The sequence below is a fragment of the Lutra lutra genome, chromosome 6 (genome assembly GCF_902655055.1).
Source record: "Lutra lutra chromosome 6, mLutLut1.2, whole genome shotgun sequence".
Classification (NCBI taxonomy): domain Eukaryota; kingdom Metazoa; phylum Chordata; class Mammalia; order Carnivora; family Mustelidae; genus Lutra; species Lutra lutra.
In genome coordinates this window covers 73,938,611-73,964,145 of record NC_062283.1, presented here as the reverse complement: position 1 = coordinate 73,964,145, position 25,535 = coordinate 73,938,611, and the positions used below count along the sequence as shown (strand labels likewise).

The window sequence follows — 25,535 nt, the reverse complement described above, 5'->3', positions numbered from 1 at the left end:
AATAGTTATAAATAATGTAGCATTTAAGTTAAGAAAAAAGGAAAGACTAAGAAACAGATGCTATTAAGAGGGAACTGAAACACAAAGATGAAGAAGAAAGAAATTGGGTGGTTAAGTAAGGGAAACTCCTCCTAATTCTTCTATTAAAAATACCTTTTAATAATCAAACATGTAACAATGAAAATGTGACTTCTCATAGTTCTCACTGCAGTTTTGTTAGCTCAAGTTGCTTTAACCTTCAAAAATTCTGTTTTTAAGTATTAATTCTAGTGCATTTTAGACAATATTTATTTTGTCAACAAATAGGTGAAATAGTTATAAATAGTTATAAATAATGTAGCATTTAAGTTAAGAAAAAAGGAAAGACTAAGAAACAGATGATATTAAGAGTGAACTGAAACACAAAGATGAAGAAGAAAGAAATTGGGTGGTTAAGTAAAGAAAACTCCTCCTAATTCTTCTTTTAAAAATACCTTTTAATAATCAAACAAGAAACAGAAGCACAAATTCCATCTTCAATGAAGGCAGGAAACAGAATACATCTGCAACCCCATTCATAATAGATTATAAACTTAGAAAGCAGATGAAGAAATGGAATATGACTTAGCAGAAGGGAGAGAGTTCAAATCCATATGCTTATGACAAAGAATCCCAATGCAAAACATTCCAGTTTGTTGTTCCGATCTCCTGAAAGTCTCAGTAATCAGAGATGTCTGGTATCTCTGAAGGCAGACATGTCAAGGCTGAGAGACAGCAGGAATATTTATAAATCTTTAAAAGAAGCAGTAAAACTCTGTTTGTCTCCTCTCTCTGCTTTTGGGTAACTCATCATCAAGGAAGGAAATGGATTTCTTTTTTTTTTTTCCTAAGAGAAGTTGAACCTGACTTATTTCAGACTTAGAAAACAAGACCAACAGTAATTCTGGAACAAGATATTGGACTTAATTTCTGGATGGTGTTGTGGGGAGAGTAGGATGGAATTTAGCAAAAATCTCCTTACTCGGTTGTGAGTTAAACAGCTCTTGGATTTATCCAGCCCCCAAATGCCAGCTGTCAGACTTACAACTTCAGAGCAGGAGCCTGGAGGATCTTTCTCTAGGAACACTAAACCCCCGACAAATATTATATAGGTCCACCAGTCCAATGAACAAATCTGCCCCAACACAAAAAAAGCTTCCAACCCCTCTATTAATGCTTCACTCTTGAATAAATGTTTATCATTAGAGAATATTAAGGGACAGTCAGAAACATGAAAGACAATGACCAAAACAAACTATGAATACACTTCAGAGAAACCTAAGATGATACAGGGAAAAAAAAAGAAAAAAAACCTGGAAGGAACCATGATCAGTATTCTCAAAAGATGAGATGATTTACTTCTATGAAACAATGTTAAGAGTCTATGAAAAATAGGAATAACCAGAAAACAAACGAAAAAAGTGTTCCTGGAAATAAAATTATTCAATAAATGGATTAGAACGTAAAGTCAAGAAAATCTCATAGGAAAAAGAATTTAAAAGCCAAAAATTATGGTAAATAGAAAAACAAAAAAAGAAAATTAGAAAATTGATCCAAGATGTCCTACATTCAACATGTACCTATTCCAAAAAGAATTAATAAAGAAGAGAATGAGGAGAAAATTTTCCCCTCCTGAAAAGTAAAAGATGAAGAGGAATATTTCCCAGAATGAGGAAAATAATCTCTATATAGCCAACTAAATATTCAATAAATTAATAAGGGCAGAGGGACTTAAGCCAGCTAGTTTTATTATGAAATCTCAAAAAAAAAAAATCCTAAAAGCTTCCAGATTCTTTTAAAAAATGAAATTACATAAAAACACTGGGAATGGAGTTCTCAACTACAAAATTAAATGCTAGAAGACAAAGACCATGCCTTCACGATTTTTTATAAAAAAGTTCTTAATGCTAAATTCTATAGCCAAAGTATCAACAGGTAAAATAAGGTAAAAATTGGGACTTTATCCTTTTCCAGGAAGCTAATGGAGAAATTTCTCTTCCAAAATGTGTGATTAAGCAAAGAAGAAAAAGCATGAGTCCTGAAAAATTGGGGTCAAACAGGGGTGATACATGAAAGAAATTCCACGGTCAAGGGCGAGCGTAGACAGCAATTGTATCAGATTAGAGGAGAATGGATGGTTTCAAGAGAAAAATCTTCCATTAAAAAAGGAAATGAAAGATTATTTGATAGGTTTAAGAGGTATAAAATGTATTGAGAAACTTTGCAGAACTACTGGAACAGTAGAAAACTTAACTCCTGCTTTAAAGAAACAAAATAAATGAAAAATGTAAAGCAATGATTAACTCCAGGAAAAATTTTAAAGTGCAGATAAAGAGCCTATGACCATACCATTTAGCTCAGCAATGGAAAAGGTTTGCAGAGTCATATTAATAATTCTAACTATGGTTTTTAAACATTGAATTATAACTATATTGGGTTGATACAGGAATGATAAGGGACTAAAAAAAGTTCTATCTACTTTAAGAGAAAGAACATTTAAAATATCTAAAATGAATGCACCAAAAGCTATCAAACCTTCTACAGTATTTAGGAATATGTAAGTAAACGCCATAAAATTATAGAAAAGTTCAAAATAGTTACCTTTAAGTAGTAGTGAGAGCAAGGAAACTATGAAAGGAGGGGATGTTTGGTTTAATTTGTTTGTTAAAACTTTAAAAAACTATGTGAATGTGTTACTTGGATAATAGGAAAAAACATTCAGTATAATAAAAAATGTTACAGGATATTTAGTATGGTTGACCATATAGCTCTACACAGAAAAAGTGGAAAGCAACACAGCTAACCCTCCTATTTTCTATCAGTTCTTTCACTGTGTGGCTGGCCTTTCAACCAGAACATCATCTATTAGTGAATCACCAGCAATTTAATTCCGTAAACACATTCTTTCATCAAGTCTCCGATCTCAGCACAGGCATAAATCCAAATTGTTTAGGAGTTTCAATCTGGTAAATGTTGACAAAAGTCTCAGGATATTTCTATAAGATATTTACAAGTAAAACAAGGAGGAAACATAGGTCTATTTCTTTGGAGGGTATTACATAACATGTGTTTTTCTGTTCATCATTTATAAATGATGAACCGTCTATAAGAATGTCCATTTTCCTTATTAAAGATAGTCCTGCACTGCCAGGGGATCTCCTGATCAACCTGACTAACAAACTACTCCAGATATTTTATATGTATTTCCAGTTAAGCTTATTTTTAGAAGTTAGTATGTGCCAGGGTTCCTGGGTGGCTCAATCAGTTAACTGTCTGATTTCAGCTTGGGTCGTGATCTCAGGGTCCTGGGATGAAGCCACACATAGCCTCTGCACTTAACGGGGAGTCGGCTTGAGATTCTCTCTCCCTCTCCCTCTCCCCCTCCCCAACCCCTCTCTCACTCAGTCTCTCCAAAATAATAAATGTTTTTTTAAATGTTCTTTTAATTAAAAAAGTCAGTAATGTGCCAAAATTTCTAATAAATTAGTTACATGTATTTCCTTTAATTACTATAGTCTTGTGAGATAAACATTCTATTGACCGCAGAGGCTTAAGGTTATATGACCATCCATGGTCACACAATTATGAACACAGCCTGGTCCTTCTGCCACTTCCTCAGAAGATGGGAAAAACTCTTTTCAAGTCAGTATGTAATGTTACAAGGTTTCTAAATATTTGTTGAGTAATCTTGATCTGTGCATGAATATCAACAGAGATTAAATGTTCCTTTTACTCAGAAGATTTATTAAATCTAATTTGATACATTTAATCTGTTTATGCCTCTGTTTACCAACACAGTCAAATCTAAAGAAGCAAGAACATGGCTAAAGGAATATTCAGCTTAATAGAGTCCAAAACTGGTTTCTATCTGCTAAAGTATCTAGAGGAACATAGAATCATGTCTGCAACTTACTCTGAAATGCATCAAAAAATCAGATGGATTGGTGAAGAATAGAAAAAAAAGGATAGATGATAAAACATGCATAATAAAATGTTGATTGTAGAAGATACAGATGTTTACTGTAAAATTGTTTTAGTTTTTCTATTTTCTATTAGGAAACTTTCATAATAAAATATTGGAAGAACTAAATCATTTGGATCACACTAATAGAAATGTAATGAGAGCTACAAATTAGAGTCACAAATATAATTTCACATTTCCTGTAGGCACATTAAAAAATGAGAAAAAGAAACAGGTAAAATTAATGTTAATAATATATCTTATTTAACTCAATGCATTCAAATATTACTTTCAACACGTAATCAATAAAACATTAATGAGAAGTTTTATATTCTTTTTTCATAATAAGTCTTCAAAATCTAGTATATATATTCCACTTAAAGCACATCTCAATTCAAGCTAACCACATTTCACATACTAAACAGCTACATGTGACTGCTGGCTACTTTATTACCAGTGCAGATCTCCACATAAATACATTGCTACTGTGTTCATAAATTTATGTGAAGCAGCCACATAGAGCAAATATAGTAAAAGAAAAAAATAATTTCAAAGAGAATTATGATGTAATAAATTATGAGCACTTTACAGCAAATCTCTTGGCTGGAAAAATATTTACCTAAAAGTTTTATCTTTCAAAATAAATATCCTAATACTATTTTTCTGTTTATTCCTGAGAGTATGAAATAATCTGTTTGACAAGTGAATATGTAATCAAGACTTAAATCACATTTTTAAAAACTACAATTCTTTCCTCCCTCTACTCATCTTTATTTTTCCACAGTTGTATACATAACAGTGTTAAAACACACACACACACACACACACACACACACACACACACAACAACAACAACAACAACAACAAAAACCAAAAACCTTTTTTTCCAAATCTTAAATACTTTGTCTGGGTGGCTCAGTCAGTTAAGCATCTGCCTTCAGTTCAGGTCATAATCCCAGGTCCTGGGATCAAGTCCCACATCAGGCTCCCTGCTCTGCAGAGAGCCTGCTTCTCCCTCTGCCCCTCCCTGCCACACCGCCTCCCCCCCCACCCCCCAACCCCCCCTCTGCACTCACTCGCACACGCGCTCTCTCTCTCTCTCCCTCCCCCTTGCAAAAATAAATAAATAAAATCTTTAAAAATATATATATATTTGCTAGATTTGTGGCATTTCCTCCGTTTCTCTTTCTAAACATCTACTATGATAACATACTTCTCAATACTAATATTCAGCACACCCCAGAAATAAAAGTAGAAAGACAAATACTGACATTGTATTAGATGATCCAATTTCTCTGTTATTTTAAGACCAGTAGTTTTCTGGCAAAGTTGGAATTTCTAAGATCAGAAATAACAGAATCATTGATCTTTCTCTAGAGAGTGAGACTATTATCCAAAATCCTAATGATCATAAAAATAAAAAGTCTCTTCCTCAGCATATCTATTGGGAAAATTTTAATGAAGAGTTTTTGTCCTATTCCCTAGTGGCTTAAAGCAAATATGATTATAATTCCCCAATTTCTCACTGAGAAGACAAATAACAGTTTTGAAATAGATTAGATTAATATGATACACTAAGATCAATATGATTTAGCCAATTAAATGAGTTTTATAGATAGAAATGCATTAGGGGACAAAGCACATCCCCATTAAATTTAAAGCTGAAGGCAAACTGCATCTAATGACTGGATGCTAGTGTCCAAAGGCCAGGAGTTTGGGACAACCCAGAAGCTGGAGCTGAGATGGCTCCAGAGCTCCCTAAAACATCATTTCATCTCCTTTTCAATTATAGCACAGTTCAGGTTCTCCCTCTGTCCAAACCTGCTTTTTTCACTCTCTCACAGGCGCTTCTAAGAGCGCTTTCTAATAAACTTACTTCTTACAAATGTCCTCCTCAGACTAATTCTGGCCAGTAGGCTGTGAGCTTCAGTGAGAAGTCATTTCTACCCCAGCCATTAATTGTATACGTGAGTTCTCAGTCTCTTTTCTCCTTCTGCCAACACCTCACGTGTCACTTGTTCCAAATGATATAGCTACAAGCGGTGAGACCTAGTCCACTGGCAACTGTATAGAAAAAAACTTCTCCCCTCCTTGCCTCCTGTTGACCTATCTTAGATAAGCCTTTGTGAGTGACAAGCAAACCTTTATGTTATTCTGAAACACCTGGCCTCTCTTGGCTAACAGTATCCATAAGCATACACTTCTCTTTTGGATAATGTATTTTCTTGGGAACAAATGAAAGTCAGTTTCCTGGATTGCATTTCCCAACACAAAATGAATCCAGAAATTCTGTGATATTCACTTGGACAACTAAGAAAACATTTTCGCCACCATTCTTACATTTCTTTTCTTACCTTTGAGTTCTCAAAATTTTATAGTGAAAAATATTTGGAGATTTTTTTCTGTAAATTTGGAAGTTCCAGATTTTATACATATTAGTAAAAATAAAATGGAGAAAATACCACCTTAGATAATGACTATGAGAATGAAATAATGTATCTGAAAACCTCTAATATATTGTAGACAATAAATCTTACTATCCTTTTTGTCTTCCTCTCCTGTAATTAAAAATGTCAGTTAAATACAGCATCACTTTGGTTTTACCAGCTTGATAGGATGTTGCCACATGGATAACCTCAAAAGAAAGATCCTCTAAAATTCAGAGTAAATAAAGCAATTAGTCCCAGACATCAATGGCACGGTTTTACTTCACAAGTGAGTAAACAGTGTCTACAGAGTTCTGTTATTTATAAGTAGAAGTTCACACTGATGTTTGTAAGTAAAATCACTTGTAATTTTCTGCTATTAGCTCCTCATTTTCTTTCTCTCGTTGTAAAGTAATTCAGCTCTTTACCTTTCACCCTGTTGTAGAATACTTCCGCATGTAGAACAGTATGTTGATGGTTTAGAACTGGTTTGGAGCAGGAGTTACAAACTAAAGTGCTAATGAAGCCCAGAAAGGGATTGTAACTAAGTAAAGTGAACCAGGTTTAAGAAAAAAAGAAAAGTAACACATAGTTCTCTAAGCTGTCTTTAACTTTCTCAATTTTTAGAGCATGGCTACTAACATCCAGGTTACAGCCTTTAAATACCAGTCCTCACTCAAAGGAGCCAGGATTCCTGAAATGGCAGATTCTATGTCTGGGAAAATGTACATGATGAGATTGGGACAGTTTGTCCAACAGGTAACAAAAGAATTTTGAAAATTCACTAGGGTGAAGTCAAATTAAGCAACAGACAGAAAATTATAAACCTTAGTAAAAACAGTAACCTCTATGGACTGAAACATAAGAAATGTGTTTAATTACATGAGTTCATAATACTAAAAACTATAAATCAGTCTCAAATGGGGGTGCTAATTATTTTGAGAAACTCATAAATAGAGGAAAAGAATCAAGCATTTATTCAGCCTTTCCTGTAAGAACTGTACCACTACATAAACAAATAATAGACAAGAGGATGTTTTTCTTATTAGAGGGATTTCATGTATTGAATGAAAACAGAATAGTTTAATTAGACTATCAACATTTTGCAATCTTTATTGAATTGATGGGTCCTGGCACTGAACACATACCAATGAGAGAGAGAACCTGAGATTTTGTGCCTCTTGATAGAATATACCACTACCGATGAAATATTATTTCCAAAAAGAATTTTTTTTAAAGATTTTATTTATGTATGTATTTGACAGACAGAGATCACAAGTAGGCAGAGAGGCAAGGCAGAGAGAGGGAGGAAGCAGGTTCACCACTGAGCAGAGAGCCTGATGCACGGCTCAATCCCAGGACCCTGGGATCATGACCTGAGCTGAAGGCAGAGGCTTTAACCCACTGAGCCACCCAGATGCCCATATTTCCAAAAAATTTTAAGCCAGTTTACAAGAAATACAGACAATAGAGGAACATGCTAAATTGTATCAGAGTAAATCAGCAAATTTCTAACTGTGACAAATACAAAACAATCAACTAGGTTTATTGAACAAAAAAATAGTCAGAAGAATGACACAGAGAGGGAGAGGGATTGAAAGAGAGAAAAACAGATATGGAGAAGGGAGAGGCCATACATTAGAAATTATTTTAAAGTCAGCAATCGATTACCTCATGTAGACCTTATTTTAATCCTGATTTAAACAAAACATGTCAATTGGAAATTTTAACACACTGGATAATTTATATATAAATGCTTACTGCTAAAATTTCTGTGTGACTATAGTATGATTACATGATTGTCTTATATAAGTGTTCCTATATTTTATTGTTATATGCTAAAATACAGATAAAATCAGAGGGGGTCAGGGATTTTTTTTTTTTTTTTTAAATAACACAGTGGAGGGAAGTGGGTGGCAGGTATAAATGAAACAAGATTGGACTTAAGTAATGACAGTTAAAGCCATGAAATAGGGTCATGGAGTATTATTTAATTATACTATCCACTTTCCTACATGTTTGAAATGTTTTATAATATAAGACTTTTAAAATTGAAAAAAAAATCTGAAATAAAGAACTACAGAATGGATTTAAGAAATATCTCAGTTTTGAGAGCCTGGGTGGCTCAGTTGGTTAAGCATCTGCCTTTGGCTCAGGTCATGATCTCAGGGTCCTGAGATGGAGTTCCACGTTGGAGTCCCTTCTCAGCAGGAGCCTGCTTCTCCCTCTCCCTCTGTCTGCTGCTCCCCCTACTTGTACACTCTCATTCTCTCTCCCTCTGTGTCAAATAAATAAATAAAATCATTAAAAAAAGAAAAGAAATATCTCAGTTTTGCCTTAATTCTACTGTAAGCAAAACAACAAAATGAGTATGATGGTAAAAGGCAACTGCCTCCCATCCACGGATTTAGGACAGTGGAGACTGGCAGGGACTGTGCAGATTGAAGGGTGCATGCCCATTGCAAGAGGAATGCCCATGGTCCACACTATGTATGGCAGCCAGGTGGATAATGATAGATTTCTGATGTTTTCAGAAATGCTCTAAGTCGATATATGTAGTAAAATTATGTTTGGTGTTAAGTGTTGACAACTAATGCAAATTTCTTTTAAATCATTCTATGGGTAAGTACTATACGGATCAAACAGAACATGCTATTTTGCAAACTCGGGTTTATAAGGAATCATCACAGTACCTTAACAACTGGCTTCCTCATTATCAAAGGGGAAATCACTTGTCATAAAACACCAACAGCTAAGTCTCATGGAATACTGCCAGGAGCCCCTTGTTTGCGCTACACGCCTTTGATTCACCCCATTCTGCCATGTCCAATTGCTTTTTCTGGGCCCAGTCTCTCCAGATTGAACCTTTGGCTGGAATGAGGACTTGACTCTTCACTCCAAATCCCCTCCTGCAGACAGTATTAGTGGGACCTTCAGAGTCTCAGGATGCAATCCAGCACCGCTTTCAGTGAAATTTTCATAAACCCTCATCTCTGTTCAGTATCAAAAGCTCCTTGCCTGTCCAGAAGGCCTGTTTGGTAAGAGGTTAGTTTACAGCTATCCTAAATATTAATTAATGTGACTTTACTAAATACAAAACACATCTTTTCCTCATTCTCATTCAAGGCTAGCTTTCTTCTGGCCTTCACAAAACACTGAACCCCTTTAGAGAGTTACACACTACTTGTTTATAACCCATTCAGTTGGAAAATCACTATTTAGGTGAGTATAAACACTTCTAATAACTGACCATCAGAATGACGCAGCCAGAGTACATCTGCTCCCGCATGTACGAATAGTGATGTCATAAGCTCTCAAATATCTTCTTATTAGTACTTACTCCTTGTTTGCTGTTCTTGAGACTGGATATAGTCATACAAATGTTGATTTTTGTTAGATTTAATTTGTCTAAATGTTGCTCCTTGTAATAAAACTCGGTGTACTGATGTTAGATGCTTAAAATGTCACTAAGAAAAATAGATAAATTCATAGTGGTAGAGATATTTACCATCAAGATTTTCTGAAATATAGACCAGTTTGTTAATGCAAAGTTTAACAGAACTGCTTTCCTGATTCCCTACAAACTGCTTCTCCACTATTCCCCATTCTTCACCCTTGCCATGTGTTGAAACACAAACCCCTAATTTTATGTGTTGGAGTATTTGGGACCAAAAAAAAAAAAAAAAGATAATGAGTTTGATCAACATCTTTAGCACTTTAAATATTTTAATATCTAAATATATATAAGTAAAACAAGTTGGAACATTGTATGTAAAATATCCTCTGCTTATGTTAAGAGGGTATTTAAGTTACCTATATCTATTATTGTCTCAACAATAAAAGAAACTTTAAAATTTGCTTAAATCATAAATCATTTATTTATTTGTGGTCATTCTTCTAATTTCCAGAGCCCAGCTATGAGGCTTTGGTGCTCTCACACTGCCTGATGTTGGGGGAGGTATGAAAGCTTCAAGCATACCCTAATTAAAAGAGTTTTAGTTCATGTCTCATTTAGAATTGGTTTTTAGTAGCAATTATTCTCTCCACTAAATACTTTTTTTAGCACTGTTAAAAAACCAAACAAATAGATATTCTTGTATAAGAGATTCTCAAAACATAACTGCAGGATAAGATCAGTGGAAGATCCATTAACAAAAGTTTTGGATGTGTGGAGGGGTGTAGTGTGTGTGTGTGTGTGTTCTGGTATAATTGCTTTGTCACTTGTGTTTTGTTTTTTTCCTGTTTTTCTGAAAAAAAATTCAATTTGTCCTTGTTTTGTTAGCTTAAGCTAAAAAAATCTCTACTTAACAAAATCTCTAGGACTGTAGCAATTCAACTGTCCTTACATTTAAATTAAGCATTTATTGGCTCATACGCTCAAATTAGTAAAAAGAGAGAGAGAGAGAGAGACATAATACAAAATAGAATGTGCTAGAAAAGAAACATTTTAGACCCTATTAAGAGGTTCTAAAAAGAAAAGAGGTTTAATTATTTTCCATATATTAAAAAGACTCAGATATACATATGTATTTATAAAGGAGAAGTTTAGTTTAAACTAAAATGCTTCTTTTGGCAAGCATCATATACTTTATTATGAAGGCATGATTTATTTCATGCTGATTGAAAGTTATTTTTGTAAGAGTTGCAAGGAGATGTCTTCCTCTTCTCTTGAGTTTTACAATGAAAACTGTTCTCTTTTTTATTTTGTTAAAAATATCTTCTTATATATGAGTATACCTAGCTATAAAGCATGATACATCTTTCATATGTTATTTACTTGAGTGAGAATTTTAAGCAAATAACAATATGTATTCTACTAGAAAAGAAGGAAAAAATAAAGATGACCAAATCAGACCTTAAAGAAGGCATTTATAAAATGATCTCATCCTCAGTGGACTACGCATGCCCTATTGTCTTAGCAGTGAACATTGCTCCCAAATCAAGAGATATTCAGAAGACCCAAGAAGTTGTGGAATAAAGAGAAACATGAGAGATTCTCACTAATGGTTTTCAGAGGGACACTACATGGAAGGTATTAAAAAATAACTATACAATTCTCTATTCCTTTTTTAACTGCTATGCCCTCCTCTACCTACACAAGTATGCCAAAACAACAAGATAGTACTGTTCCTAGAAAATATTAGTTACAACAAATGTCACTCTTGACCATTTCTCATTTGTATCTCTCTTATAATGTGCCCATGGCAAGGGTTAATTCCAGTAAATTGGTGCAATGGATTTAATCTGACATTCAGAACACTGCTCCAACCAACATCGATCTTTTGTTCCTAGCTTATACTTTTAAACAGCATATCTGAAATATCCCAGGGGAGACAGAGCTGAGAGAACACAATAACAGAGAAATCTGAGCCTTAACAAGCTGCAAATTTTCATATATGTTCTAAGCCAACAAAATAAAATTTTAATATCAAGGGCTTGTCAAAATGTATCATCTGCACTAAAGACAAAAAATGATAAAATAAATACAGGCATTAGAAAACTCATAAGCAAAATTTTCCAAAGTTTCTTCGGAATCAAAAACACTCCAAAAAGTAATATGATAATATTTATGAATTAAGAACAAATATCAAGTTTCTGGGGAAAAACATGTCAAATGTTGAAATATAAAAGGAAAGAAACTCAGCACAAAATGAAGATGATGCGTTTGGCACCACAGAGACACAAACACTTTGTGTGTTGGCAGGTGCTGCAAGGGAAGCCTGTCTGGGAAGGTGTGCAACAGAAGACTGAGGATTTCCAGACGTGTCGGAGATGGCAGCAGTTGTCAAGGAGACATGCAGAAACTAGAGGCGAGTGTGACATGGAGAATGCCTGGGTAGGAAATGTGGTACAGAGGAGGGGTGGCTACCTGCTCCACAGACAGTGTGGACACTGTGCCACCACGCACTTGAATCTTTGATTCAGGAAGGCCAGGGATACAAGACTTGAAAGAAGAACCGGAAATGAAAATTTTTAAATGTGAAAGATTGAAGAAGGAACCTCAAATAAGAGTCTGGTGGGTCAGGATGGCACCCAGTTTCCTCGGTGAGTCTAACTGTCCTCACAGACCACTCTAAAGATGTTATTTATTTATTCATTCAATCATTCATTCATTCATTCATTCATTTAGAGAGAGCATGAGTCAGAAGAGGGGGCAGAGAGAGAGAATCCCAAACAGACTCTGCACTCAGGACAGAGCCCGACTCAGGCTCACTCCTACAACCCTAAGGTCATGACTTGAGCTGAAATCAGGAGTTGGATGCTTCACCAATGGAGCCACCCTGGTGCCTCTTCTCATAGAACACTCTAAAAAAGATGGCAGTTGGATCAGGGAATTGTTTCCTCATGACAAATACACGGTCATAGTAAGCATCTTAATGGGAAGTGCTTCCCTATCAAATTTCAAGTCACAGGTGGATGGTTTTGGACAACTGGCATAAACTAACCAGAAACAAGTGCTAAGAATGAAATAAAAAAGATTTTTTTCAGTTTATAAACTTGCTTTAACTTAGAAACTAGTGGTTGTGTCCACTGGGAATCTTGGGTGTCTCTAAGAACATGACTACTTTACCATTTATTGGATACTGGAGATCCGTTGTTGTGTATGGGTGTTGGGTTGCAACTGTAATAGGCTTATGGGCTCTATTAACTGCCCAGAGCATTTACAAAGAGAGCACACGGGAAGTGTGAAGTGGATTAATGCAACTAATTTCAGCTAATGAACAAAGAGAACTATATACTCAATGAAGGATGCTTGAGGTTTCAGCCGCAAAAAAAGACTCCAAACGTACACGTGCATCTGACGGAGACTTCTCTGGCTGAGACAGAGCAAAAAATAACCATGACCTTTAATTTCTGAAAGTTTGACTATAAATGATTAAAGGATTTAATTTGGGTCTTCAGTTTCTCCCTGAAAATACAGTAATAGGAGGAGTTATATTGTTCAAACTCAAAGCAGATGTATATTGTTGGCATTATCTTACTTACATAAATTTTATTCTATCGTTAAGGCTCATTGCCTAGTCTCAGAAGAATTATATTGGACAACATGACGAGGCAAAGTTTAAAAAAAGAAATCAAATAAACGGTGAATTCTTCAGTCTAGGGAAGGTTTTCTCATCCTCAGTGCTATTGACATTTTGAGCAGATAATTCTTTTTCAGGGAATGCCCCATGCATTGTAAAATGTTTAGCAGGATTCCCTGGCCTGTAGCCACTAGATGTTTGTAGCTCTATCTTCCCCCCATCCCCCAGTTGTGACTACTAAAAATGTCTCTACATATTGCCAAATATTCCCTAGAGAACAAAATTCTTCTGATAGAAAACCTCTGGCCTGGAGTATAGTGTGGCCTTTAGGTTAATTTAATTAATGCCAGGCTCTGGCTCATTTCAGAGCCTTTTTAACAGAAAAAGCTAAACTGTTAACCAAAACACACAAAGAAAGTGGGCTTTTCAGGAAACAGCCTCATGAAGATAGAAACTGGATTGCCCTGAAATTTTCTGTTTTCCTTTTCCAAGGGAAAATACCATATGCATACTTAACCACACAGAGAGTGATAAGCGTAACAGGTCATGGGAACCAAAGCAAGAACCATTTTCTACCCCTTTCTCCCCAAATTTCTGCCCAGTCTCCTATAGAATAGGAGCCAAGAAAAAATGAGTGCCTTATTGCATTGGTGAAACTGGAACTAAGTAATGCCATTCCCTCCATTACCAGATTATATAGTTTCAAGAGCCAGTGATTGGGAATCGAAGGGATCCCTCTCACTATTACACTTAATAACACACCCAAGGAATTTTTGGTGTCTGCCCCCACAGCCCTGGACTTGGTGATTTGAAGGACCTAGTTAGCAAGGGAGAAGTGCTTCGAATAAGGAAGGTAGTCATGCTCCAGGTAACTGGAAGCTAGGACAGCCCTCAGCCAGTGAAGACTTCACCTATCCCTGAATCAAGACGCAGAGACGGAGGTTACTCTATTCATCAGAGACACTGATTCCTATTACCATGGGGGTCAGAGTAATAATTCTCCTACTGTCTCACAAATTTGGAAAGAAGTTCTTGGCTATAGCTGCATTCTTGACTCCTTAGGACTTAGCTGCTACCAGGCAGTTCCTGTGGGCTCCAGTAATACTGTCTTATCCCCTTTGCCTTTTCAATTTTAGCTTTCCATAATTGCTAGTCCCTTCTGCTCTACAGTTTCCAGAGTAAAAGCCAAAACTGTTGCAATGAGCTGCAAGAATCTTCACGGTGTGTCTATCACTTCTGTTCGTCCTGTTACGTCTGATTTCTTCCCCTACCAGCCGTCCCCTCATTCCCTCCATCCCACCTACACAGATCTCCTCAGTGTTGCTAAAACACAGCAGCACCCCCTGCCCTGGGGTTTCGTGCTTACTCTTCTCTCTACCTGAAATGCTTTTCCCTGATGCCTGGGCTCATCTTCAGTATAGTCCAGTGGAGAAGGAAAGATGGGAAGGGAGGACATGAAGCCAGTGGAATAGATGAAGGAAGGTGGGCTGTGTGGTGAGGACGGGTATGTGAGCTATCCTACACCCCCTACTTCTGTTATGTTTGAATTTTCCATTATAAAAAGTTGAAAAGAACCTCTGGGGTGGGATCGGAGGCGTGTGCTTTAGCACGTAGCCCGCGTGGTGCTCAGTATGAACCTTGTTCTGGTGCCTGTGAAACTTCCTCTCTGCTCCGCAGAGTAGGAGGTTGCCACATAGCTTTGGTTGCAGTTTCTCCTCATTCCTCCTGGTCGCGTTCTGCTCAGGAGCCTCTCCTTACAAGTTCCTGCCACACTCTTAGAATCTTTTCCTCTCTGATTTTCACCTTGGCTGTTTGTCCAGTGTGCCAGCTCTTTATCTTCTTTAATAAGCCTTATAGTTTTCTTCAAAGCCTTTTGCCAGAAGATCAGCGGGCATTCTGTTCTGCTCTCACATAATCACAGAGTGCCTGGGCCAACAAGATAAACACAGAATATGCCCTTCAGGTCACTGGAAACACTCCCTCCGTGTTTACAGTTCTGACTTTACAGATGATCTACAGCTTTTAAGGCACCTCCTGCTAAATTGCCACAACAAAATGTCCTGAAATTTTTCTCTTGAACTTGCTGACGCCGAGGATGTTAGATACTCCTGGGACCCAAGAGGGCTATAATCCTGTAGCACATAGCAAACAGCTGTTAGTTTATGAAGGTGTTGCTAATTAACAATTTGTATCAGCTAAATGTCGACTAGAACACTTCCTAGGCACCATAAACACACAAAGGCGGTGGAGCCAAATTTTCCTAATTCTGGACATCTTGCCTGCTCTTCTCTGATGGGCTCCTTTTTCTTTTTCTTTTTCTTTTTTTTAAGTACTATTACAGTGTAGTGGGCTGAGAGTTGGAGACAGATCAGCCAGTATCCGTTAAGTTCTTAATCTTCAATGCCTTTATCTCTGAGATGAGCGGATCTGATGAAGAGATCTGATGATCTCTGAAGTCTTACTACTCAACGTGTGCTCCCCAGTCTAGCAGTACTGGTAGCCCCTGGGAACTTGTCAGTATTGCTTATTTTTAGGCCCCATTCCAGACCTACTGAATCAGTCTTTTAAATAGACCTTCACCATGGTACTTTTTCATTTCTGTTATAAGAAAGCACCACAAACTTAGTGACTTAAAATGAATGTATTCTGCTATGGTTTTGACGGTCAGAAGTATCGACACAGGTCTCACTGGGCTAAAATCAGGGTGTTGGAGGGCTGCTGTCCTTCTCAAGGCTCTATGAGATCATCTATTTCTTTGCTTCTTCTAGCTTCTAGAACCTGCATTTCTTGGCTTCTGGCTTCCTCCCTTCATCTTCAGAGCCAACAGTGTTGTATCTCTGACCTTACTCCAGAATCACATCCTCCTTTAGCCCTAAACACAGTGGGGAGAAGTTCTCCACTTTTAAGGGCCAATGGGATTAGATTAGGCCCATGTGGATTATCTAAAATAATCTTGTCATTTCAGAATTCTTAACTAAATCACATTGGAAAATTCTTTTTGTCATATAAAGTAAAATATTTCCATTTCCAGGTATTATGATATAGGCATCTTTGAGGGAGATAATTCTGCTTACCACACACTGAATTTCAAGAAGTTCTACTAGTTACAACATATTCAACTATAAGGAAGTACATGGGATTCTTTTATTTGTTATTAATTACGTTTTCCTGTTATAAGCTGAATTGCATCCCTCTAACTCCTCTTCCCCATCCCAAAATTCATATGTTGAAGTCATAACCCGTAGTATCTCAAAATATCACTTTACTTGGATTTAGGGCCTTTAAAGAGGTAATTAAGGTAAAATGAGGTTATGGGGTGGGGATGGTACTAATGCAAAATGGCTGGTGTCTTTATAAGGAGACTGGATTAGGAAGCAGATGAGCATAGACAGGGGAAAAAATCCTATAAAGACAGAGAAAACAACCATCTATAATGCAAGGAGTGAGACCTCAGAAGAAACCAAACCCAGCAAGACCATGATCTTGGACTTCCTGCCTCCAGCCTGTGAGAAAATAAATGTCTGTTGTTTCAGCCCTCCAGTCTGTGATACTTTGTCATGACAGCCCTAAGTGCAATTTCAACATGCTTTAAGACAACCATCTACACTCTCATCCTTACTGCTTCACTATTGAGCTACAGAAGTCCTCCTGAACTGAGTTTAATCACTCTTGTCCCTCTCTGATATAAACTTGATCAGTGTTACACAGAATCATAACCCAGCCTACTTACTCTCCCTGGTGACTCAGTTTGTAGAAAACATGTTCATCTTTCTTAACAAAATGCATAAACTCTGCTCAGTTCTTTATAAAATCCTGGCTGCTTTACCCAAGATCATGTGCTTTTAATTATTCCCTCTTTTCCCAGGATTATCTGTCCTCTGCCGGTGAACCTTCTCTAACTACAAAAACACTTGGTTCTACCTGTTCGATAGAACCACCACCCTATACCTCTGTGAAAGCACCACTGGAAAAAGTAATCTGTACTCAACGTCTGCATTTTTATCACCAAGCCACTGCTTCACACCTCACAATCTGACTTCTGTCCCAAACGTTTAGCCAGAACTGCCACCTCTGGTATCACCGGCGACCATTTTTATGACTGCCAAATCTAGTAGTCTCTTCTCACTTCTCATTCTCTTTGATCTGGCTACACTTTTGTCAGTGTGATGGTACTCTTTTATAATGCTGTACTATTTCTTTTTTCTTTTCTTTCTTCTCTAACCCCTCCTTCTTTGCCTCTTACACTAATTCCATTTCTAAAAATGGTTGGTGAACCCTCACCATGTTGCAGATCAGTGCTGATTCCTACCCTTAAAGAATTTGCTTTTTCTCTTTCCTACCTGAATTGGGCTCTTCCCATGTTTAAATTCAATTGTTTCCCAAAGATCAGTCCTTTATACTCTCAGTGTTTATGGTCTTTCTCATAGTAATGTCACTCCTAATGATTATGACTAAGTCTTTCAGTACAAATTATTCCTAAAACACTATTTATTTTCCATCAGTTTCACTGTTTTTCTATTAGCATGTTGCTCCACTGTTTATATTCAATGTCTAAAATTAAACTTCATACAAATTAGCCAAAATTGCACTTACTGAAATTGTGCATTGAAAAAGATAGAATATATAATATTAAATATCTTGATAGACTTTACCATTAGGTTAAAAGTAATAATATAAATTTTAATGTGGGTAAGTGCAAAGACCTACAAATATTAACCACATAGATACAATGATGAAAGAATAGTCCTTATAAAAGAATCTGTAAAAGGAGGTATGAGACTAGTAAAAGCTAGTAAATTAAAAAGCAAGTAAATCTTAGACTGTATTTAGAGACCCTAGTTTCTAGAGCAAGAAAGAAGGGCATTCTGTTGTTGTCTGGGCAGATAATACTAGAGTCAAACTTTTGAAATAGTTGCTAGAACTTACCAATGATAGCTAGCCAAAGAGCATGAGTAAAAACAATCAAGAGGGAGGGTATCTGAAAATTGTTTCTATGACAAAACATTTTATTTTATTTTTTTTTTAAGATTTATTTATTTATTTATTTGACAGAGAGAAATCACAAGTAGGCAGAGAGGCAGGCAGAGAGAGAGGAGGAAGCAGGCTCCCTGCTGAGCAGAGAGCCCAATGTGGGGCTCGATCCCAGGACCCTGAGATCATGACCTGAGCCAAAGGCAGCGGCTTAACCCACTGAGCCACCCAGGCGCCCCATATGGCAAAACATTTTAAAAAAAGGAAATACTTTGGATCAAATTGCTAGCTTCCCAAAGCAAAAGAAGCTGAAAATCTACAAAACAAAGAGATGAAAAAATATGCTGAAGACAGAGAACATTGTTTAAAGCAACAAATGAATTGGAAATACTTAAAGCACAACTGACAAAGAAAGATAGTAAACTTCAAAAATGGTGAGAAGAATGAGATCAACTTGTTGCAGCTTTAGAAATACAGCTAAAGGTACTGATCTCCAGTAACATACAGAAAAATAATGTAACTGAACAATTAAAAAAGATCACATCGGAGACTTCTGATACAGAAGAAAAAACTGTGGATAGACATTTGAGTTCAATAGATCCTGTCAGAGTTAAAACTGAACCTCAAACAAGTTTTGAAGTCCTATGAATGAAGTAGAAGATGGTTCTGTAGTCCTTGACTCTTGTGAAGTTTCAACAGAAGATAATCAAATTATTCAATTTCCAAAACCTGAGTTAGAGATTCAATTTACACCTTTATAGCCAAACAACATGGCAGTGAAACATCCTGCTTGTATTTCACCAGTGACAGATGGTTATGCTTTCCAACACCCAGAAGAGGAAGACTAATGAAATGGAGCAAAGTAGTATATTTCCAAGATGGTGGAAGAGCAGAAATAGCATTAACCATACACCAGAGGCTCTCTGCCAGGACTGGGTGAAAAGTGAAAATAAGAAAAATGCTATACCCAGAACTAATTTGAAATCCCCTGTTTTTGAGCATAGAAATTCTTCTGTCAAGAAGGAGCAAAAGGCTTGCACACATCTGTCATCTAAGAAGCATATTCTTTATGGAGTCAAGCATCCATAGTTAGTATAAATTAGGCCTCTAAATAAAAAGAAAGAATGCTACAGAAATTTGGAGACTTCTCAGAACGTTTTCCAATAATTCTTCAACCAAAAGCAAAGAAAATAATTGAAACAATGAACTCTTCAGTGTTCTCAAATATAGAAGTTAAGAAAATGTGTCTCAACCAAAACAGGGCAAATGGAAATTATATACAAATGAAATTTCATTTCCTATTACATATATTTGGCCAAGTGATTTTGAAGAACCATAAAGTGAAGGAGAGTAATCGTTAGATTCTCAATGACTTTGAACTAAAACAGCCAAATAAATCACTTATGTAGAATATTTTAATATAAATTTTATGTTCATAATCATAACTTGCATCCTGACTTTTCAAAGATAATTATATGTATCATGATGCATTAAATCCTTCTGTAAACACATTGCTATTTGATACATGGTATCATTTCAATTCAGTAAAGAAAATAAGTCAACAATACCAAAAAAATGGCTAGCTTCAAGTGTTTGAAGAACTGACACGTTAAAATGTGGCTATAAAGGGCAAAACACATGATAAAATCTGACTCAGTATGGAAGTTCTTTCTAACAATGGCATTAAAAAATATATACAGTTGCCATGCAATGGTCTCTGCCTCACCAAAAGTCTACATTTCCAAAAAATGTCCAAGGATTTAGGGGCTATGTTGAAGAAAAGCCATCTAACTGATAGACAATGGACTTTGGATTCAAATAGTATTGAATTCAAATGCTGGCTTAGTGACTTCCACCCAGGTCATCTTGGAGAAGTTGTTTAGTTCTCTCAGCTGCATCTACTCATATATAAAATTGAATAATATTAACCTTGAGTATTGTAAAGATGATACATAGTACATGTCAATCATTTAATTCTTATTATTATAATTGTTAACAATGTATAGGTGGAAATTTTGACTAAGTTAGGCCCAAGTTCTTTCTAAGTCTAAGATCCTATGATTCCATATTTTCTGAGAACCCAATATATAACATTGTCTAAATACAGCTGACCTTTGAACAACATGGTTTTGGACTGCGAGGGTCCATTTATATGTGAATTTTTTCTATCAACACAGTAGAGTAACTGTAATGTATTTTCTCTTCTTAATAATATTTGCTTTTCTCTAGCTTATTGTAAGAATATAGTATATAATACATAGAACACACAAAATATGTGTTAATCAGCTATTTATGTTATCAGTAAGGCTTCTACTCAACAGTAGGCTTTTAGTCCTTAAGTTTGGGGAGAGTCAAAAGCTATACATGAATTTTCAACTGTGCAGGAAATCAGTGCCCCTAACTCGTGCTTTGTTCAGGGTCAATGATATAATTGTTTTTCTACATTACCATAAGAGTTATTTCATCCCTGTGCTAGAGAAATAGGATGTATGAGTATATATGAATAAATACAGATGATAGATAGATAGAAATAAAGATAGATTTATTTTAAGAAATTGCCTCACACGGTTGTGGAGACTGGCACGTCCAAAAATCTGTGGGGTAGGCTGGCAGACTGGCGACCCAGGGAACAGGTAATGTTGCAGTCTTGAGTCTGAAAGCAATTTAGAGGCAAAATCCCTTTTTTTTCTCAGGGTATCCCAGTCTTTCTACAAAGGGCTTCAACTGGTTCCATGAGACCAGCACACATTATGGAGGATAATCAGCTTTATTCAAGGTATAGTGACTTAAATGTTAATCACATTTGGAAAAACAACAACAACCATTCACAGCACCTAGACCAGTGTTTAATCAATCATCCGGGTGCCATAGCTAGGCCAAGGTGAGAGCTAAAATTCATCATTAAAATCCCTGTTGTACCCCAAAGTGAGTGGCACAGTGGCAGATGATGTTGTCTTCCCATTGGGAGAAATAGACCCCCTGCCTGCACATGGGGACCTTAAAGGTTTCCTTTCCAGGTATCTCATCATTTTCACTGATCAAATAGATCTACAAAGTCACCAGCTGTATAAATGTATTCCATATTCCATTCTATTTTCCTAAAATGATCATTTGAATTGGGAATCTGATTTGGAAGGATTACAGCTTTGTTAGAGTTTGTGGCCAAAGGTGACATCTTTTCATCATTGACCACAGTCCCTCTGGTGTCAGGTCCCAGTGCTGTGAGTCACCATTCACTCCTCCAGAAAAGTGTGAATGATCAATATGCTTGATCTCAGGACAGTCAAATCATATGCCAGCTCTCATTTTGACTCTTCAATGTCTGCATTCATATCCCTGAAACCCTTAAAAAAGCAGAAAACAAAATGACTGTTTTACTGGACTGACAAGGATTTGTTTCTCTATTGCAATGACAGTGAGCCTAGAGAAAGAGCTGAGAGAATTGGGTTATTTCAGGTTCATGTTTTTCTCTGAATTATACATATAATGTCTCCATGCCAAATGAAGCGTCTAAAGTTAAGACACTTCAATTATTTCCACTTGAATTATTTTTAAGGTTTTCAGTATGATAATTTTTTTTTAAGTCTATATTTTGGAGCTCCAGATTGAAGTATTTACTGAGAAAATGGTAAAGTATCTGACATAATGGCTGAAACTGGGTGATGAGTACCTGGGGATTCCTTATACTTTGCTACTTTATGAGTTTGAAATTTTCATAATAAAAAGTTATAAAAATTTCTCTATGGCATGCTGGTATTTTACTTGTATTTTTAAAATGAGAAAGCAAGTATTTTTCAGAATACCTGTTCCTTAAAGCTATAATCAGTGCGTGTCAGTTTATATTTTTGAACTACATGACTATAACTATTAATTTTACATTTGTCTCTATACATGTACCTACTTCTACAAGTTTCCAAGCTGCTCCCTCTAGGGAAGAGGGCAGCCATTTTCAATAGAAGCACAATTCTTAGCCTTTGGGGCTTAACAAGTTAGTGAAAAAAAAGTTCAATGAAGGATCCCATATAAATAATTTTCAACACTCCCATGAGAATTACTGAAATGCTGGCATGTGTATTGGGAGATATTCTGGTATTTGGAAAGGATTGCCATTCACTACAACTACGATTATTTCAGTAGTTGCCTCTACTACTCATCTCTGGCCTCGGCTTAGTCCTCCACTGTGATCTCAGGGAACCTTACAAAATATACAAAAGAAAAAACAAAAAGTCCTTATCTTTGCTCTCCATGATTAAACCAGAAGGTTAAGGAAGGATGAACTTCTTTAGTGACTCTATGAACAGTGACTTAAGGCAAAAGTCATTGGTCTCCTCTGTAGACAAGTATGTAAATAGCCTGACTTCTCAGAAAGAGATCTGTCAACATAAAGGTTGAATTTAAAGGGTTGCTTTCTCAGAGCTTGAACTAAGGTCTTCACCTTGCAGCTCACTTAAATTGCCTTGTTCTATTTGATGGGGTTGATAAATAATATACCTACTGGATCACTGCAGAAAAATTCTCATCTAAAGCATTATCATTTTTCAAACAACATTTTTTTCAGTAACAGTTTTCTTCTTAAGTAAACTAACTTTTTAATGTCATCTGTTGTATTATTGCAACTTCAGATCTTCTCTCCTAAATATACAGCTCCTGCTGAGCTAATGGTTTTCTATTTTCATCTTGCTATTTATGATGCACTGATGTTTCTTACCAAGAATCTTTGGTTTAATCCACAAAACTCAAATCGACCATCTGAGACCACTGCCAGTGCTGAAGTATTACTGTTATAATGTCATTAGTCAATCATAAAAATGTTTTCTATGCACACATTCATTTCAAAATTATGTAAAATAAAATCTTCCAAAGCTTTCAGATTGCAGCCCACAATCGGTTTTTGTACTTTAAAATACTCCAGACATATTGCTGAAGGAGTATACTGTTTACGAAAATTATTCTTGGCCTCATTTTTTTTCAATGAATTTAAAAAGCATAATTTAGAAATTTATTACATTTGTTTTTCTTCCTTTACTATGTCATCAACACGGGCTGCACATTCTTTGAATTGCAGTAAAGAATTTGGCTGTCTAGACAAAACAAAATAAGAACACAAGGCTTACTTCAAGTAAATCACTAACTTGTGTTAGCCAACAATAAGCAGAAAGATTTTCCCAATACTTTTGCTCTATTTCATTGGAGAAATCTAGGATCTGAAGGCCATATTCATTTTACACTTTGTCTTCTACCTTTTTCATTCCATAAATAAAGATTTTTAGAAAGAGAAACTGCCAATAGAAAATGCAGAGATTGGCTAGAATTGTCTAATATATCTTTATTGGATATATCTTCATTGGATAAATTTATGCCCAATGTACAATGCAAACTTTGCTGACCAAACCCAGAAGCAAGAGATGCCATCTGTTTCCCTAACCTGCATTTAGAAAGCCTCAGTCCCAACCCTTGTTTATTAGAATAATATCACAGCCTATTTAAGGGAGAAAGAGTTTGAAGATTTGTGCATGGCCCCTTTCTTTTACAGAAACCAAGGATATATCAAAGGAGAAGTGAGTAGACCATAAAGACTTCTGCCCTAGAATTGAAAAAGCTAAAGTCACAGTAAGTTAATTGTATATGGAAGGAAAATGATTACTTTTATTATATGTGTATCTAAATAATTTATTTAGTAAGGCCTCCTTAAGAAGCAAAGCCCTTGAAATTTAGGTCTCCATCTGTTCCTTTTGGTAAAAATTAAGAAACACATGCAATTTTTGTTGTGGTTAGCCATGACAAAAAACACAGAAGCATGCCTTATAGTGTCTCTAAAGGGATTTTTAAATCCTCACAGAGATTCCTTAAGCAGAATTACTAATGCTAATTTTGTGATGCTCAATTGGTTTTACTTGTTTGTTAAAACAATAACATTCAAATCCTATTGTCTTCAATCTAGACTTACCAAGAGAGATTTCTAGTTCCATGTGGGAAAGATTACTCCCATAGTCCCCTTACAAGCAATTCACTAAGGCAGTGAAGCATCCATCTACACTGGCTGCGACTTTAAGAAACTTTAATCTTCCTGTATTAAAACGGTTTTATCTTGATATGAGAAAGCCCAGAATTCAGAAGTAAACTGGATTGTTTACTACTAGCCCTGGTGTACTAAACTCTGAAGAAATTTCACATCTTCTTTAATATGGTGTGGTTTGCTTATTTGTTTGTTGGCTTTTGCCTCAAAACTTCTTCCTGTAGAATCTTCATCGACCAATCCTCTCCAACACGCATGCACACACACGTACAGACTTCATGCCTACAATGCTTCAGACTTAACATCTGAAATTCAGTATCCCAAAAAAGCTTGTCCTCAGGATTATAAAAATTTAGCAGAGACTGCCCCACCCCATCATGAAATTTCTTTGAAGTTTCATGTCTGAAGATATATATCTTTTAAATTATCACAAATTTTGCATTTGATTGAATATGTCTCTGTTTTAACACAAATATTATGTCTCAAAGAACTACGTGAGCAAAACTGATATTCCAAGAAGCTCTGTGTCCTCTGGCTTCACATACACAGTGATATGGGTCAGGGGCACTTAGTTTGAGAGTCTGGAAGTACAGAATGTACATGTTAGGAAAATTGAGTTGCTATTTAATATAATCTGCATCATTGCCAATCTCACTTTCACCAGGCATCCAGATAATTTAGACCAAGTTCACTTGGGACATGGAGCTAAGTGGGCAGGCAGTCTTGGGTCTTCTAAAAAGCAAGCAGTAGGTAGAGTTTAGGGCAGGCAGACAGCTGAAGATTAGGAAAGTCATTCACTTCCTTATTCCACTACCTTCTGAGCTCTAGGTACTGAAATAGTTAACTAGGAGGAAATACAAAGATGGATAAATGACAAAACCTAACCGAAGTACTCATAAACTAGTGGAAAAAAACAGGCACCTACACTCAAGATTATAAACCAAAGTAAAAAGCAAAAAGGTGGAGAAACTTGCTGAAAGCTCTGGAATGGAGGAAGGGGCAGGTACTAAAGTGGAGGTAGTGGCACAGAAAGAAAATCTGGTTGATTTTGTTTTTTTCATTGTCTTAAGAAATTTAAGAATTGTTTTTAATTTCTGAAGCAGTGCTCAGAAACTCAG

At 36.1% G+C, this 25,535-nt stretch overlaps 1 pseudogene; it reads left to right on the top strand.

The window, feature by feature from the left end:
• Positions 1-7,035: 7,035 nt before the first annotated feature.
• On the top strand, positions 7,036-19,762 carry LOC125101617 (kinesin-like protein KIF20B; annotated as a pseudogene).
• Positions 19,763-25,535: the final 5,773 nt, after the last annotated feature.